Raw genomic sequence first — 16,193 nt, 5'->3', positions numbered from 1 at the left:
GGTTGCCAAGGTAGCACTTTTTTTTTTATCTTTTCTTTTCCTTGGTGTTTGCGCTCTAGGTCGCGTGTGTGGTGATTCCAAGACACATCCCAGCGCGCCGCGCCTCTGGCGACAGGGCTGCAGAATGGGCGCGCGCAGGGCGCGAGGGCCGAGGGTGACGGGGGCGGGGAAACGGCGGGGAGGGGTGTCTGTCCCGAGGAGCCGGAGGGGAGTTCGGTGTCCGGAGTCTGCCGTCGACTCTCCCGCCGGGATGCGGCTCGGGGAGAGACGCGGACGCGCTCTCTGAAGTTGGGGATGATTGAAAGGCCTTGAGCGGTCTGGCAGCGTCGCAAGTGAGGAGCAGAGCTCGGCAGGGGGTGGCTGGGGGCTGCCTCCGCAGAAAGGGCGTGTCTGCGGGCGAAGGTGCCCCCGCAAGCTGCGGAGGCTCGTGACTTCGCGAATCCCGGGCCGGGGCGGTGCTAGAGCCCCACCCCCGCCGCGCAGCTCCGCAGCCGCGAGGCGCCGGGGCGGGCGGGGGGAGGGGCGGTGGCCGGGGGCCTGGGTCCCCGCGGAACTTTCACATTGGAAGTGTGGCGGGTCTCCCAGGAACCCGTATTTTATTTAAGGATTTTCGGCGAAGGGGTGGAGAAACAGGATGGGAACCGGATTGGTTGCAGTGTGGCACAGAACTGGAACCTTCCTGAACGTGGTTGGGGCAGGCAATGACTTCAGTCGTCCAGTGTCTTTGGGACACCTCCTCGGCACTGTCTTCCCTACTTCTGCCTCCAGGACGAGTGTCAAACACCAGCCAACTCAAGGCACGTTCCCCTCCTAGGTGTGCCACGAAGGGACGCCAGGAAGAGAGAGCCTTTCCCTCCTTCATACAGTTTTTGTTTCAAATATTAATGGACGGCAAAACCATGCGGATTTGTCCCTTCCTAGCGAAGAGCAAGCAACCACCCACCGCCCCCTCAAGCACACCGGGACACCCCCGAGGGTACACGGATGTGGCAGGAGTTGAGATGCCCAAGATGGAGCTGGAAAAGATGACCCACCGTGGAAGGAGAGGGCCGAGGAAGCTTGAGCTCTCAGCCCTTGCGGGCGACGCACTACGCGTCTCTGCAACTCTTTCCCTTTTGCGAGGCGCCAGGGCCCGCCCGGTGGTGGGTGCTTCAAAGTGGGAGGAGAAAATGCTGGGGAAGAGAACGTGCCAGGTGACCAGAAGGCTCCACAACGCTCGCCAGCACCTCGTGGGAACTCTAAGACTAGGTTTCCTCGCTGCGTAATGATCGTTGGCTGCGCACGGGATGCGAAGACTAAATTCCTGAGAAGACGAAGCAGCACTAGCGAAAAGAGAAATTAAGAGAAGCCTGCGACGCTCTCCCACGCGGCGCTCCCAGGCCAGCTCTAAGCTGAGCTGCGCTCCATACACCTTTTCCCTTTGGAGGACTGGCCTTTACCGGACACGACGTTCGTGTATCCCACTGGTGCTCAGTTGCCCAGAAGAGCAGCTCTGAGCCCTGGAGACCCTGAGAGTAAGGTGCCTCAAAGGAGGCAGGCAGGCTCTCACGCTTTCCCATCTAGCCTCGCCTTTCTTCTAGTGCTCAGGCTTTCTAGTGAGGAATAGGCTACACCACCTCTTTCTCTGTCCCTGTCTCCACTACACCAAGTCTGATCCCACAAACTCTCAAGGTATCAGTGCTTAAGGTTTTGTGCTCAGGAAATGTTGTTTGCAAAGAAAATGAGTGGGGCCTTTCTCATAAGCTCCCAGGGCTAGTCTTTTTTAAGAATGAGTTGAAGTAGAAAAGAGAACACAGATGCTATCTTTGCATTGGACATTCTATCACTAGCAAGAGTATGTAACTACTGTTCTTTCCTCCATTGTTCCATGAATGACCCTCTTTCTCTAGGGATCCACTAGATGGTGATTATGGGTTTTTAAATATTGTGCTTGTTATGTATTTAACAAAACTCAACATGTCCACTGGTAGCATTGTTTTATTGGGAAATTAGGAGAATAGAAAAGCTACGTTATCTAGTGACTAGGTGATCTTTGGAAACTTGGTCTCATGCTGGTGTGGTAGGCTGAGCAAGTGGATAAGATTTAAAAGGCAGAAAGTTGGGGGCCTACTGTTGAGTTTGCAAAAAATGAAAATGTAATACTCTGCCATTTGTTGAAAGAATGAGGAAGAACTTTTGAAAAATAAGCTATTTCATTCAATGCTTTCTCTTTAGTACTTTAGCTTATGATTGCAATTGCTTCATAAATGAATAATAATTTTTAGAGTGGAGTAATTGTAAACTAGTGATGGAATCTAAAGGGAACCTCTACTCCTTTCATGGTCAACAAAAAGTATTTGATTTTCTTGGTTCAAGTGGTTTAAATACTTATCTCATTGCCTTATTTCCTTTGCAGAATTATTTTCTTATAAAAGTTTCCATTAGGTGTCAGTCTGACTGAGCTGGTTCCTATTTAAATTTTAAAAGAAGAGGAAAATTTTTTTTAAAAAACAGGATTTTCACCAGACAGGGCTTTTTTAGATGAGGAGGGAAAAGAAAAAACAAAACAAAACAAAAAACTTTATTAAATTGAAATTACTGTAGTTAATTGTCATTGTTATAAAGCAGCTGTTTTTCCTCAAAAAACAATTTTAAATTATATAACTCACGATTAGCCAGTAATCGCTTTTGCCCTGTCAGTCAGTATCCACAGACAAGATTAAAGAATCACAAAGTGATTGTGTTTTTCTTGCTAGATCCAAACCATTTAAGTAAGCATAAGAACTGGATTGCTTTTCAGTTGCTGCCCGAACACTAAGAGGGTATGCATTCTTTTTCTAAATTTTGGTTTGCTTTACAAAAGTAATATAATTTCTGCCTGAGAAAAGCATGAGAATACATCTTAGACTATTCATTTGACAGTAATACTTAGAGCACTATGATGGAGGGGGAAGGAGAAAACTTCTGAGAATTGTTTTTGTCTACTATTTTTACCTTAACAAAGTCTAAGTACTCAATTTTTTGATGAACACAATATATGGCCCACAGAGGAAAGATTTTAGATTTCCCATTGAAATTTATATAACGTCTAGAGCATTTAAATTTATACTGTGATGTTCATTAATAAGTGTAAGAAACAGCATCTTGGTTGATGGTTTACTACTGAGTCTCAGGTAAGGAGCTTAATGGAAATCTTGTTTTACAAATTTGCTGATTTTATTCTTTGTGTTTGTGAATCATGTTCTGATATTTTTACTTGACTAGAACTGCAAGGAATGATGCTATTCAGGGTTAAAGATCCATTGAGGATGATGACAATTTCAATGTGATTATGAAAAAAAATTATTGGACAGGTGATTCTGACCAAGTACATTTTCAAATAAATAATCATGTCCTGCAGTCAGGACATCTCCCCAAGTCCATTGTTAGGTCTAGAATGATGTGGTTCTTGGTGTCACAGCTGTGCCGAGCTAGAACAAGAACATAACTGTCAATGGATGTCCAAGCAAAAGAGAGGAATAATGAAGTAGCATTTTGGTGGATGGAAAATTCCATAAACCTTATTTTTTTATTATATTCTACATCAGTGATGGTACATTTTCAAATATAATAATTTCAGACTAAAAAGCATTTATATTGCTATAATCGACTTAAAAGTACTATTCTCCTGGTTAAAATACAATTTATATCATAGTACACATTTTTTAAAGTTGACAAATTGTATTGAAATAATGGCATAATCACATAATTTAAAAGTAGGATCTATATTTAAACCTGAATAAAATGTGCACTTTTAAGAGACACTCTCTAAAAAATGATTTTTGTAACAATGACATAATTTAATTAAAATGGACATTCTTGCAATTTTGTTTTTAATCTTATACCTAATACACAAGTGGAAATTGTTTGAGGGCAAATGTGACCAAATTCAAGAATTGATTCAAACAAGTCCCATCATAAACTGAAGTTACTTATTTAAAGTAGTTTCTGTGTATCTATCAAGTATTCCATTCATTTTTGTTCTCCAAGAAGAATGAATGAATGAATGTCATAACTAATATTCTATCAGAAGCATATATGTGAAAAAGATCTTTTCCTCTGTAACCACACTATATTAGGATAAGACTTACAAATACTCTGCATCGTTTTATGCATAACTGTAGGGTAATTAAATTTAAGAATGGTTACTTTATGGGTCCATTTTTGTTTTATTCACAATCTGTTTTCCCATTATTTTAAATAAGCTTTGACAGTTTACAAAGACAAAGCAAATTAGAGAACTGAAGCAGTTTTATGGTAAAACCTCAAATCTCATTTTTTTCCTCAATTATAAGAAACTTAAGTGAAAAGAGTGTATCCAAAGAGGAGAGAACTTTGGAATAAAAGCTAGAAAATAAGATTTTGAATACAGGTTGAGAACTATGACAACAAACTAGCCACCGAGCTTGCCTGGCCTTATGTGTGTCCTTCCCACGGTGGCCTGAATTTAGATTCTTTCAAGGCCCTTCTACCTCTAATGCACTCCACTTCAAAGAAAGCCTTTTTGTTGTTGTTGTTTGTGGTCTAAATTCTATTCTTCATTTTACATATAGATGATGGGAAAATCAATACCACAAGTAAGAAAGCAGCTTTTAAAAAGACATAAATCTTTCAAAGGTATTCATCCACATATTTTGTTTTGATACCAAGTAGGTAATTGGTCTTCAAGAGTTATGCTTAAATTTTTAAAACATGAAACGTATGGAAACATTTTTGTCACTACTGTTCAATTTTTTTATTTAGAGTTTTCATAGGGAAGAAAAGCCCTTTGGTAGGAAAGAAAAGGAATAACTTAAAGATTCCTCCTAGTGTGTTATTGTGGGACTGCATGTATGTGTGTCTATATAAAATATATGTGAGGCTCCCCAAACTATGGATCCACCTCCAAAACATTTCAGCCTACTAAGATCAAATCATAAACAACTCTTTTCAATCAATCTGTGTGGTTATAGTGGATAAAGAATAAACATTGAGTCTTTTAGAATGTTTTTGTGTGTAAATGTTATGCTATCAAATCTAATTACAATTTTCAGAGGAGTGGGAAAATTACTATGTTTTTAATTCTGATGCAAAGAAAATGACTAATATTTGTCTTGAATATTTCATTCTCAAATAGCATAGCCTTTTAAAATATTTCATCCACTGTCTAGCACGTGATAGGTGCTCAAAAATATTAATTAGTGAAAGCAATGATATCCTTTCAGGATCTGTTAATAGAGAGTTTCACATTTGTTTTCCATATTTAATGTACTTTTAAAAGTAGCTATTATATAAAATGGCTATTGAACTACATGTATCTAAGTTTAACATTAATGTAAATTCTAATTCTCAAATTTCTTTACTAATAGTGTGCCTACTCTTATTAAGAAAGAAAATTCCTTTTTCTCTGACTTCCAGGTATAACTCCTAAATAATTGAAAAATCTGTGAGAACATTTCTTTTAAGCAGGCATTCTTTTTGGAACTGCAAGTAGCTGTTTAACCTGGAATAATTTCATGCCATGTGATTTTTTGTGCTAAAAGTGATATATTTTATTTAATATTAAATGTATAGGTACTTGTAAGAATGCATAAATTTTTTTAACAAATGGAAATTCACTTTATCTAGTATGACAATTACTGTAACAGGTGTATTTTCAAAGATAAGGATCTGCACAGTATTTTTTCATTATTTACTAACAAAGCATTTTTAAATTATGAGCAAAATTAAATTACAATTTTATTTGAAATTGTGACTCCCTTAAATGTTCCAAGTATAGTATATATAAATTGACCTTTTAACCACAAAAAAAATACATTCATTCTCTAAAAGTTAAAGTAATTTAGTCAGCTATTGCTTTATTCAAATAATTATACTATTTCTTCCCAGTTTAATGATGGATATGACACATTATGTCCATTTAAAACTTTGAGAACAGGTTCAGTAAAAGTTCTGTAAAGCTTTTAAATGCAATTGATTTCAAATAGATTTCTGGTGGTAGGGGCAAGAGTTTTGGAAGCCATTTAAACTTTTATTAAAATATCTTGTATTCCTTTTTGTTGCTGGCTATGGTTGTTCAAAACAACTTTGAGATTCTTTAATACTAAATATTAGGACAGAGTCAAAATATGTGGGTTCCTTATCCCCCCACACCAGGTTTTTGTTCATGGGCTGCTGTATTAAAAATCAGGGTTGATGTTAAATTGTCGAGACGGTTTCACATTTAGATCTGACGATTTGCGCAGCTAACAATTCAATTTGACAAGAGACAAGGGACAGTGATAGCAAGTAACAATATTAAGGATGTGAACTGTAGAGAGGATTGTGCAGTGTTTGGTGATGTGTTAAAGAAACAGTCATGAAATTATTCGTGGCTGTCTTATTGGCAGACTTAATAGCTTGTAACTAATATACATTGAAAAAATATCGATTTTAGGAAACTTTAGAAGAGATCTTGTTCTTAATATAGTGCCCTTGTTTCAGTTGTAATGGGAAGTTGACAATATTGATCTTATATATATATAGTGTGTGTGTGTGTGTGTGTGTGTGTGTGTGTGTGTGTGTATTAGGAACTCTTATGTAGTCTTTAAAAGTTTCTGCTTGCTTTTAGAAAGTCATGCTCTGGTAGAGAAATAGTATCTGAATAAAATGGGCTTACCTTATAGGTAGAAAATTGAGAAAAATCTGGATGTTTCTAAAGTCAAAGGAAAGATAATCAGTTTTGAAAAGACAGACTTGTGGAAAATTAAGCCCAAAGGGGCCATGGTTTCAAAGAGACAGCCTTTTCATCCATTTTTCTATTGGAAAGATATGTTATATTTGAATCTGTGCTTTAGAAGTGACCTAAGGGAATTTGTTTAAGTCCATTATTAGCAACATTTCTCAATGTAAAATGCAGACACTTGTGTCTAAAAGTTTAGTGTTTCCTATCCACTGCAGCTGATTTAGATTTTAGGGAGGAGGGCTATTTGCTAATATCCCATGCTAAAGACAGAGAGGACTGACAGGCTTGTTCTTCTCTGCCTTGGCCTTTGTATTCCAAGGTACAGCATTTCCACTTCATCACTTTTTTGATGAAATTATTTTCCAGACTATTATTCACATAGAATGCAAAATTTCTTGTAAGCCCATAGTAAATCCATATATTTATTTGTTATGATGGTTTTTAAATCTCAGATGCAGTTATTTGACTTATGGTCCTACTTCCATGTTTTATACATGAAATCCTCACAACACAGAGAATCTAACTAACTTCCCTATGGATACCCATATAAATATTCAGAACCCATATTCTAAATCTTATTTGGATTTTTTCTAACACATCACACTAACACTTCAGTATTGAAGTTTTTTACAACTTTACTCTTCCTGAATTCTTACATTACTCTTATTAGTCAGTAATTCCTGTGTTAAACCTTTTCAAGCTCAAATATTCTATATACAGATGTGAATGTACCAGTAGATTCCAAAGGTCTATAGTGTGCTTATATTTTTCCAGAATTTAGGAAAATTCTATACATCAAATTAATATTAATGTAGATACAAATATAAGTCATAACTAATGGATACCTTTATCTTTTACCCAAGTTGTGGATGTTTCAGTAAAACAGAAAATTTTTCATCTCAATTAAATAAGCTTCCAAATGAAAATATTGGCTGAAAGATTGGAATGACAGATATTTTGTCATGTGATATGTCCAATGGAAAACTAAAAATAAGATTTGTAAATAACACTGACCCAGTGATGTTCTCACCCCAAAAACTAGAAACAAAATCACATTTTAAGATACAAATTAAAATTGTACTTATTCTCTTTTATTTCAGGCCTTAAATATTTAAGAAAGGCAGATTGACTCTTGGACTAGAACAGAGCCAAAAAAAAAATCTCAATTTTACTAAACCCTTTTCCACTGCTGTTGTGCTATTTATGAAAACTGCATAGTGCTCAGCCACTGACACATCTGGGTTACCTGTAATCTAACCATTTAGAAGGCTGAGAGGGTAATTTCTCACTATGTGGTCACCCACCTTATCAATCAGAGAAACATGCTGCTTAAACTTGAAAGCCAACTGCTTCCAAATCAAGGAGTGAGAGTTCACTTGAAAAAATTGTGTAACTATCATTGTTTTAAAATTCACAAAGATAGAAAGATACGTTTTGACCATATTGTCCCCATCAAAAGATTTTCCTTTTTCATTAACTGAAAACTATAACTGTAAATAATTATGCCCATTATTTTTCCTCAATTTTTAAAAACAAAATGTAGATATGACTCTAAGGTAGGAAAATAAAAAGAGAGGTAAGAGAGAAAGAGAGACAGTTATCTTTTCTGATCTATTTTGGTGCTCCAGTGAAGGTAAACACAGTGGTAAAATTGACTCTGAGGAGCCACATCTAAAATAATCAACATTTTTGTCCAAAGAGAGATGTTTTATTGATTCACATAATTTGGTCAAGAACAGAAGGCTTTAAAATTTGTAAAGGATAGATTTTAATCCTCAAACCAGCTAATAAGCTTCTTTTGCACAACATACAGTTTTAAGTTAACAGTAATTAATATAGCCAGCTTGGAACCTCAGGAAGCTAAAGCCAGCAAGTGCTTTTTGGTTCACTCGAGAGGATGCGGTTTGATTGCTGGCGCCAGTAAACAGGTTGGGAATTGTCAACACTGTAATTAGCAGCAAGTTCTGGATTCTCAGCCTGCCAGACTAGTGGGCTGATGCTTGGAGCAGTTGCCCCAGGGGGGAGAGGGAAAACAAAGGAAGGGAATTTGAGCAACCTTGCAGTGCTCTGCCAGCATATGCCACTGGACCAATGTTTTTCTTGGCAAAGGTCTATTTTAAGACATCTAGCAGTGGTTTCCACAAAATATGAAGCTCACCATAGCAACCAAAATGGCAAGCGTCTCTAGGAACTTTTCCTTGATTGGATATCAGGTCAAACTGTGTTGAGAGCTATATTGCCTTATGTGCAGTATGCTCTGTCCTCTGCACAATGTGTTTATTAACAGTATGATTTAAAGGGTGAAAATCTATTTTGGCGGCAGTCTGTCCTCTGCACAATGTGTTCATTAACAATATGATTTAAAGGGTTAAAATCTATTTCGGCAGCAATTCTCTGCCGAAAAGCCGTCAAATAATAAGGTTATGCAAACCTTATTAACCCTTCATGTAGTACAAATAGAAAGGAAATGTCAACCTTAATTCCACCAAGAATCAAATCTTAAATACTTAAATGATAGTTTTCTTAATTCAAAGCCATGTGATCATTGTGGGGAAAGATTGTCTTAGATTTAAAACCCAAACAGTATTTGCAGTGCTTCTACAAGTAAGAGCTACATTAACAAAGTTTATGGGCAATTCGTAACCCAATTGAATAAAAATTAGGCTAGCTTTTGGAACCTACTCAATGAAAGTTCACATACATGTGCGTGTGTGTGTAAACTTTTACTGATTTTATAGCAGAATATGATGTACAATAAATAACATTTATACCCTAAGTAGTTACAGAGTAAGTCCTAAATCCCCCTGCCTTGTGACAAAAACATAAAACTTTTACTTTTTCTTTAAAGCAGCTCTACAGTAAATTAATTTTACCTTCCAGTTGAAAAAGGTCAAGGTTCCTGAGTATTGCTAAAATACACATACTAATTTCTCCCAAATAAAACCTTAGAGTTGTACCAGAGTTATTCCTACTGTCACTTTCTACCTTTGCCAAAATATGAGAAAGAGGATACGACGAGATAAACAGGCTGTAGAGAGACAAACAAAATAGCTTTCTTTACTGTAAAAAAAAAAAAAAGTTCTCAAATGGATCGATGTGCTATATTAAGCGATTTCTGCAGGTGGATTATCCAAAGTGCCCAGGAAATGGCTGTGTAAATCTGGCACCCAGGTGTCTGGTGTTGGATTTAGTGGACTCTTTTGTGGCGACAAGGATTACTCATATTTGTTAAAGACGGTATAGGTCTTTAATCCTCCACAACAGAATCTGTATTGGAGTGAACCAGCAACATGATTCTTAGCCACTCTCCCCTAGACTCTGAGGAATTCTGCACAATTATTTATTATTTTCAGTGGAATTAGATGCCTACAGGTGGCCCCATAATGTGCCTCCAGGCATACAACCTGCTGTAAATTTTTAAGTTACATTAACTCAGCAGTATGTTGTCTTATAACAACAGTTCATTCAGTTTATGAGGAAAGGGAGAAGGAAGCAGAAATGCAGTCTTTCATGTTAAGCACCATTAGAGTTCTTTGCCGCCCTGTTTTTTCTTTGACACGAGGAAAGGATACTTGCCAGAAGCAGCACTGCTGACATGTTAGTGTGGGCTCTGCCTCCTCACAGAGTCATATGGGTGGGAGAGGCCATAGCCCGCAGGCCTCGGGATTGGGTACAGGCACTGGTGTATCAGGTGCCAATATGAAAAACAGATGCAGAGCAGTAGAACTTTTTCTTGCATTTTTATTAATTTTTTTTAAAAAGCCTTTAAATGACTTCTGCTATTAAAGTGTTTAATCTGTAATGGTTCTTAATATTGTGTTAGAAAAAAAATTAGTTCAGCTTTATCAAGACATTTGGGTTTATCAGGTTCTATTGCAATTTCTCCCCTAACACATATACTCTGTACTGCAATTGTTTTTCCTGGACTTTTAGGTTACTGATCAGTGAGAGAAGGTGGGAACTCCTTCATAACTTTTTTGTCACTGGGTTTCAGCTCATCCTTTGTAATGATGAAGTTGTCCTTCAGTTTATGCAGTTAATTCCCCCTTTATTTTGGGGTACAATTCTCAGAACTGACGAAAAACATATCTGAGTTAATATACTTTAGGAACAGAAATTAGATTAACATTTTAGGGTCTATTTAAGTCTCAGGAGCCCTAGTTCTAGGTTACAAAGCTCCTTCACAGCCATACACAGAACAAAATCTGGCTCCCCCAATTCTGGTCTCATTAAGCTTGTAGCTAATATTACAAGTAATGGTGATGCACTTATTTTAAATATATATTTTATGTGCACAAAATCATATCTACATTATTAAAAACAAGAAAATGTTTTTTTAATGTAGAAACATGTTTTTATCAAAATGCCTGCAGCATAGCCATAGATAAAATTAGTAACTTAAGGACAATTTGATACTTACCAGGTTATCTGCCTTCATACAAGGATATTTAGGCCCTCCCACCTTTACTTTTATAGCATGTGATGAACATCTGAGATCAAGCATCTTGTATAGTAAGAAGAGCTATGGTGTTTTTCAGAATATATCAGTAAATATCTATTACACATGTACTATTCATGAGGTATACATTCAGATTTGTCAACATTTAATAAGTGTCTACTGTGTACCTGACATTCTTCTAAATGTTGGGGTTACATTGCCCTTAAAGCATTCACCCTCTGTAGGACATCTCACAGTCCAGGCAATCTGAGCTGTGGGAAATTCTCAAGAATGTAAAGCAGTGTCTGCATTTCAAGGAGCTTACTAGGTTGTGCTTAATATATCAAATATTGTGCAAAAGCGAACATTGCTACAAGCCATTATTGTTGTCTCTATTCACCAGAATACACTTACACATCACAGATACAATAGTAATAAAAGTCCTTTCTAGAAGTGAACTTACTCTATATTTAATCCCTTATAATATAGACAGTCTTTCAGAACCGAATAGACCAAGGAAGCCCTTGGGTAGAATAAAGCTCACAATTTTCACTTCAAAGCAATAGTTACTCTATTACCCTAAGTTACTATAACACCATTTATAATTACAAATAATTATCTTATTCCAGAAAAAATTGTTAGTGTAGCGATGGTTGTCATAAAGTGTATTTGAGTAACTGTAAGATAATGGTAAATACATGTAATTCCCAAATCCATTAAAAATACTAGGTTCTGTAATCTGTAAATGTCTTTTGAGAAAGCCCTGACAGGCATCATCAAAGAAGGTGCTAAAAGTGCTATGCTTCAATTCAGATCAGTGGTTCTCAAAAAGTGGACCCATGATCAGCAGCCTTAGCATCACCAGGGAACTTGCTGGCAATGCAGATTCTCAGATGGCTTCACAGACCTACTGAATCCACAACTCTGGAGGTGGGGATTTCCTAATCCGTGTTTAGCCTGATTTTGATGCCTATTAGAGTTTAAGAACCACAGCTTTCTATCGATTAAGAAAAAAATTCACAATTAAAGTCCTGTTCTATGCAACACTGAACTAAATAAGTTAAGCACTGTTGTAGATTTATAATAACAAGTTACTACTACTTATAGCAGATTTTTTAAAATTGAAACTCAGGACTTTACCTTACTGGCAAATTCTGCAAAATTTGGGAAGTATTTCAGGTTCCCAAATATTCCACTTTATTTGAAGTTGTATTTATATGGAATTTATATTGTACTCTGTTAGCATTATATAATACTTTTCATAGTACTCATTGCTAATAGCTTTATAATTTTGATAATATACACTGAATTGAATTTTTCTAGGACTTAAGTTCTTTCTTTAAGTTATTATTGTGGTAATTCCAATAGCTGTCCACATTTTAGTCTGGTATTAAGTCATGTCCCATGACATGGAGACATGTCTGGATAGATTGATTGACAAGAGATATGTAAGAAGCAAGGAGAATCAGCTTTATTTTATAAAAAGCATAAAGCATTGAATAAAAAATTTAGATCTTGTTTATGTGTGACTGTCCCATGGACCATTATTAAAATTTTCTCATTCATCGATGTCACAAATAATTGTTAAATTCTCATGGAAGGGAATTGGCCTGACCAAATTCTTCAGGCATTTACAAAATGCTCCCGTACTATAGTAGTATACAATAAACTTCCTAAATGTGTGTATTAGAACTACACTTAATCAAAATTTGCTTCGAACATAGGTTATTCTGTAATGGTAAAAATGAATGTTCTTTGTTAAACAATTAGATTATGTCAGTTCTCATTATGTCAACTGCAGACTACTTCATAGAGGTATATTTTGTTTGTCAGACTACAACTTTTTATTCAAGCTTTCTTGGAAGTGCTAGAAATTCAAAGGATAACATGTTTAAAATGCAGCCCTAAAATGCAGTGAGTTGTTTTTGCTAATGCTTTAAGTTTAAACATTAAAGGAAAACTATTAAACTATATTACTCTGGATTGTAACACCTAGAATAATCCTCTGATCCATATAAATTGGTATTTAACACTGAAAATAGTCTCAAACTACCTTTGATTTGATGTTTAAAGTAACTGATAATATAACTGGGATTTTTCTCAGTGTAAATACTTCTATTACTGTGACACTGTATTTATGTCAAAGTAAAAATTTAGTTATATACATTATAGGGTGCCAAAATATATAATGAAGAATTAATGAAAAATTTCTTAGTAAAAATATAACTTTTAATAATATGTAAGTAGAGAAGATGATGGCTTGAGTATTAAAAATATTCTTAACTGACAATATGTATAATACTACTTAATAAATTATGTAGTATTTTATAACTAATATATTAATATGTTCTGTGATATTGTTTTCTCAGATATTATCTTTTTATAGTTGGTCCATTGCTTGACAGAAAAATAGAAATTTCTCTCTCTAATAATACATAATGACTGTAAGCATAGAACAGTAAATCCATTTTAGGCTATCTTTCTTTTTCATGGTAGAGGTGAGCATAACCATCCAGATTTAACTATAGTTAAAAGAGAGTAGTATTAGGAAAACAATTTTTCACATCCAGTCTGGATAGAATAACTGACAAGAGATATGTAAGAAATCCAAATTATTCTTCTGGAGGAAAAAAAGTACATTATTTTGACAGTTAACATTTTAAGATTAAGCACTTCAGATTAAGTGGAAAGGAAAATGAAATCATTTTAAGTAGGCCTCTAATTTGATGGATTTAGTTATTAAATTAAGTAGACACTAATTTAAAGGTTAGTACTTCAAACCTCAAACAAAGGAGTTTTGAGTGTAAAAAAGGATGCAGAGTAAGTACCAAGTAGTGTATTTAGGGTAGAGAAGATACATCAAATTTAGAAATGTCAGAAACAGCTTACTTTCTTTAAGTTTTTATTATATATTTCTGTTCACTATTGATTTAATTCTTAAGTTGTATGGTGGATTCATAGTTGTTCAACTGTTACATTGTTGATCTTTCACATATTGATTTTTATGTTACAAATGTTACTTTAAACATTTTATAAAGGAAAAGTCAGTTTGAAAATATTTGTTAATGTTATTACAAAGCCCACTACAATCTTTCTCAAATGAATATACAGATTTATTTTTAGACACTTCTCATTTGGTTTACTGTGGGCCTATTTTGCTGATAATCTCATCATCATAGATTTACACTTAATATAAATTAGTATGTTGATAGCTGGAAAAATTATCAGATGTGAGCTTATTAATTATCAACAATAAAACATTAATACTTCAACATCTCTCTTGTAGAATGCTTAAAGCGTTTTACAAAATTGATTTAGTCACATCTCTTAACCATTTTATTGCAGACTGCTACTTTATGCTACTTAGAAAGTTTTTCATTATGCCTATAAAGCAAATCTATGAAGGAAATTTTAAATAATAATTCACCTGAAATGTGTTATTTTGTAGTTTTAGAGCTCTAATTTTTAAATTATGTAGGTTTTAAAATTTATAGTAAATGAAGTTTTACATTTATAAAAACCTAAATAACCTATTTGTTATAAATTAAAAAATGAATAATGGATGGCATTACAAACTATTACTAGGATTTTCACTTTTAATACAAAAACCATTGCAATTATAATTATATGGCAACAGTACATTTATCAAGTAATTATTAATGCTAACTTAATTTTAATTTTTAGATACTGGTTTCTGGCATAGGAGTTTAATAGTCTTTCTGAACCCTGAATTTTTTTTTCTCCTCAGACTCCCAAATAGTATTTATATAACATGTTTCTTTTAAAAAGAAAACTTGAAATGTTTAGCCACACAGAAAAAGATGACAAGAAAGATATGAAGGAAATAAAGATGAAGGCGCTCTTTGGTCAGGTATTAAATCCAGTTTATTAGCATACTAAAATAAGAAATAGTGTAACATGTTTATTAAATCACAATATTTTTCCTTTCTGTTCTTTCATTTTGATATATATCAATTTTAATGCCATGACTGGCTCTCTAGTAAGTATCAGGCAAGATCATAATTTTAGCACTTAACTCAAATACCATGAAAATAGAATCCAGAAAAGACATAGTGCAACTAGGTGTATTTTCTTGGATCAAGATGGACTGTTGTACATTATAAAATGATACTCCCTGATGTTTTGTAATGATTCATGAAACAATGGGGCTGACATTTTAACACAACGATGTCCATGAAATGCTAATAATGAAGGAAAACTGATTGTAGAGTAATTCTAGATGATTATAAAGCAAGATATTCAAATAATTCTAACCTTGTTCTACTACTAATACTATTTGTAATGCTTTTAAAAATCTATAAGTACAATCTGAAATATTTTTAATAGCTAAATTAATGATGATTAAGCATTATAAATTAGAGCTAGGCCATGATAAAGGACCATACATGGCAATTAAACTTTTGCTTTTACATCTCTTACAAGAACATAACCACTTACAAAATGCCCTGTCTTCAGGGTGATTCATTATCTTAGTCTAGTGTGGAAACAATTATAAAATATATGAAGAGTTATCATTTATATCCTTTTTAAATTATCTATTTTTCTTAAGAGAAACTTTAGATCAAATTTGAAATTCTTTCATGATTTATTAACTTTTATCCTAGTTTATCTCAGTTTCTTTATACAGATATTTAGGTACATTTAAAAATGTAAAATAATATTTTAAATAATCCTCACTTGTTAATTACATTGGTTTATTTGAAAAACGAGGTTTATTGTGTCAAGAGATTAAAATTTGGGGTCAAGAAATACAAATCCAGTTTGACTTAAAAGATTCTGAAATGATTTAACAGTGGTATTTGGTGCATGGTGATAACTGTTTTCCTTCTCCTCTCTTTAACTTTACATGCTGTTTATCAGCAGAGAGAACACTTAATGGTAATAATACGTTTATAGGAATTTGTTTTAAAAGAATAAGCTTCAATTTGATTTCTCCCCATTTTTTAGTAGAAGGGATTTTTATGTGAATTTGTTTTTTTACATTGATTATAATACAAAATTAAACTAATTTAA

Source organism: Manis javanica, chromosome 4, assembly GCF_040802235.1.
Source record: "Manis javanica isolate MJ-LG chromosome 4, MJ_LKY, whole genome shotgun sequence".
Taxonomy (NCBI): domain Eukaryota; kingdom Metazoa; phylum Chordata; class Mammalia; order Pholidota; family Manidae; genus Manis; species Manis javanica.
Note: the sequence above shows the minus strand (reverse complement) of the source record.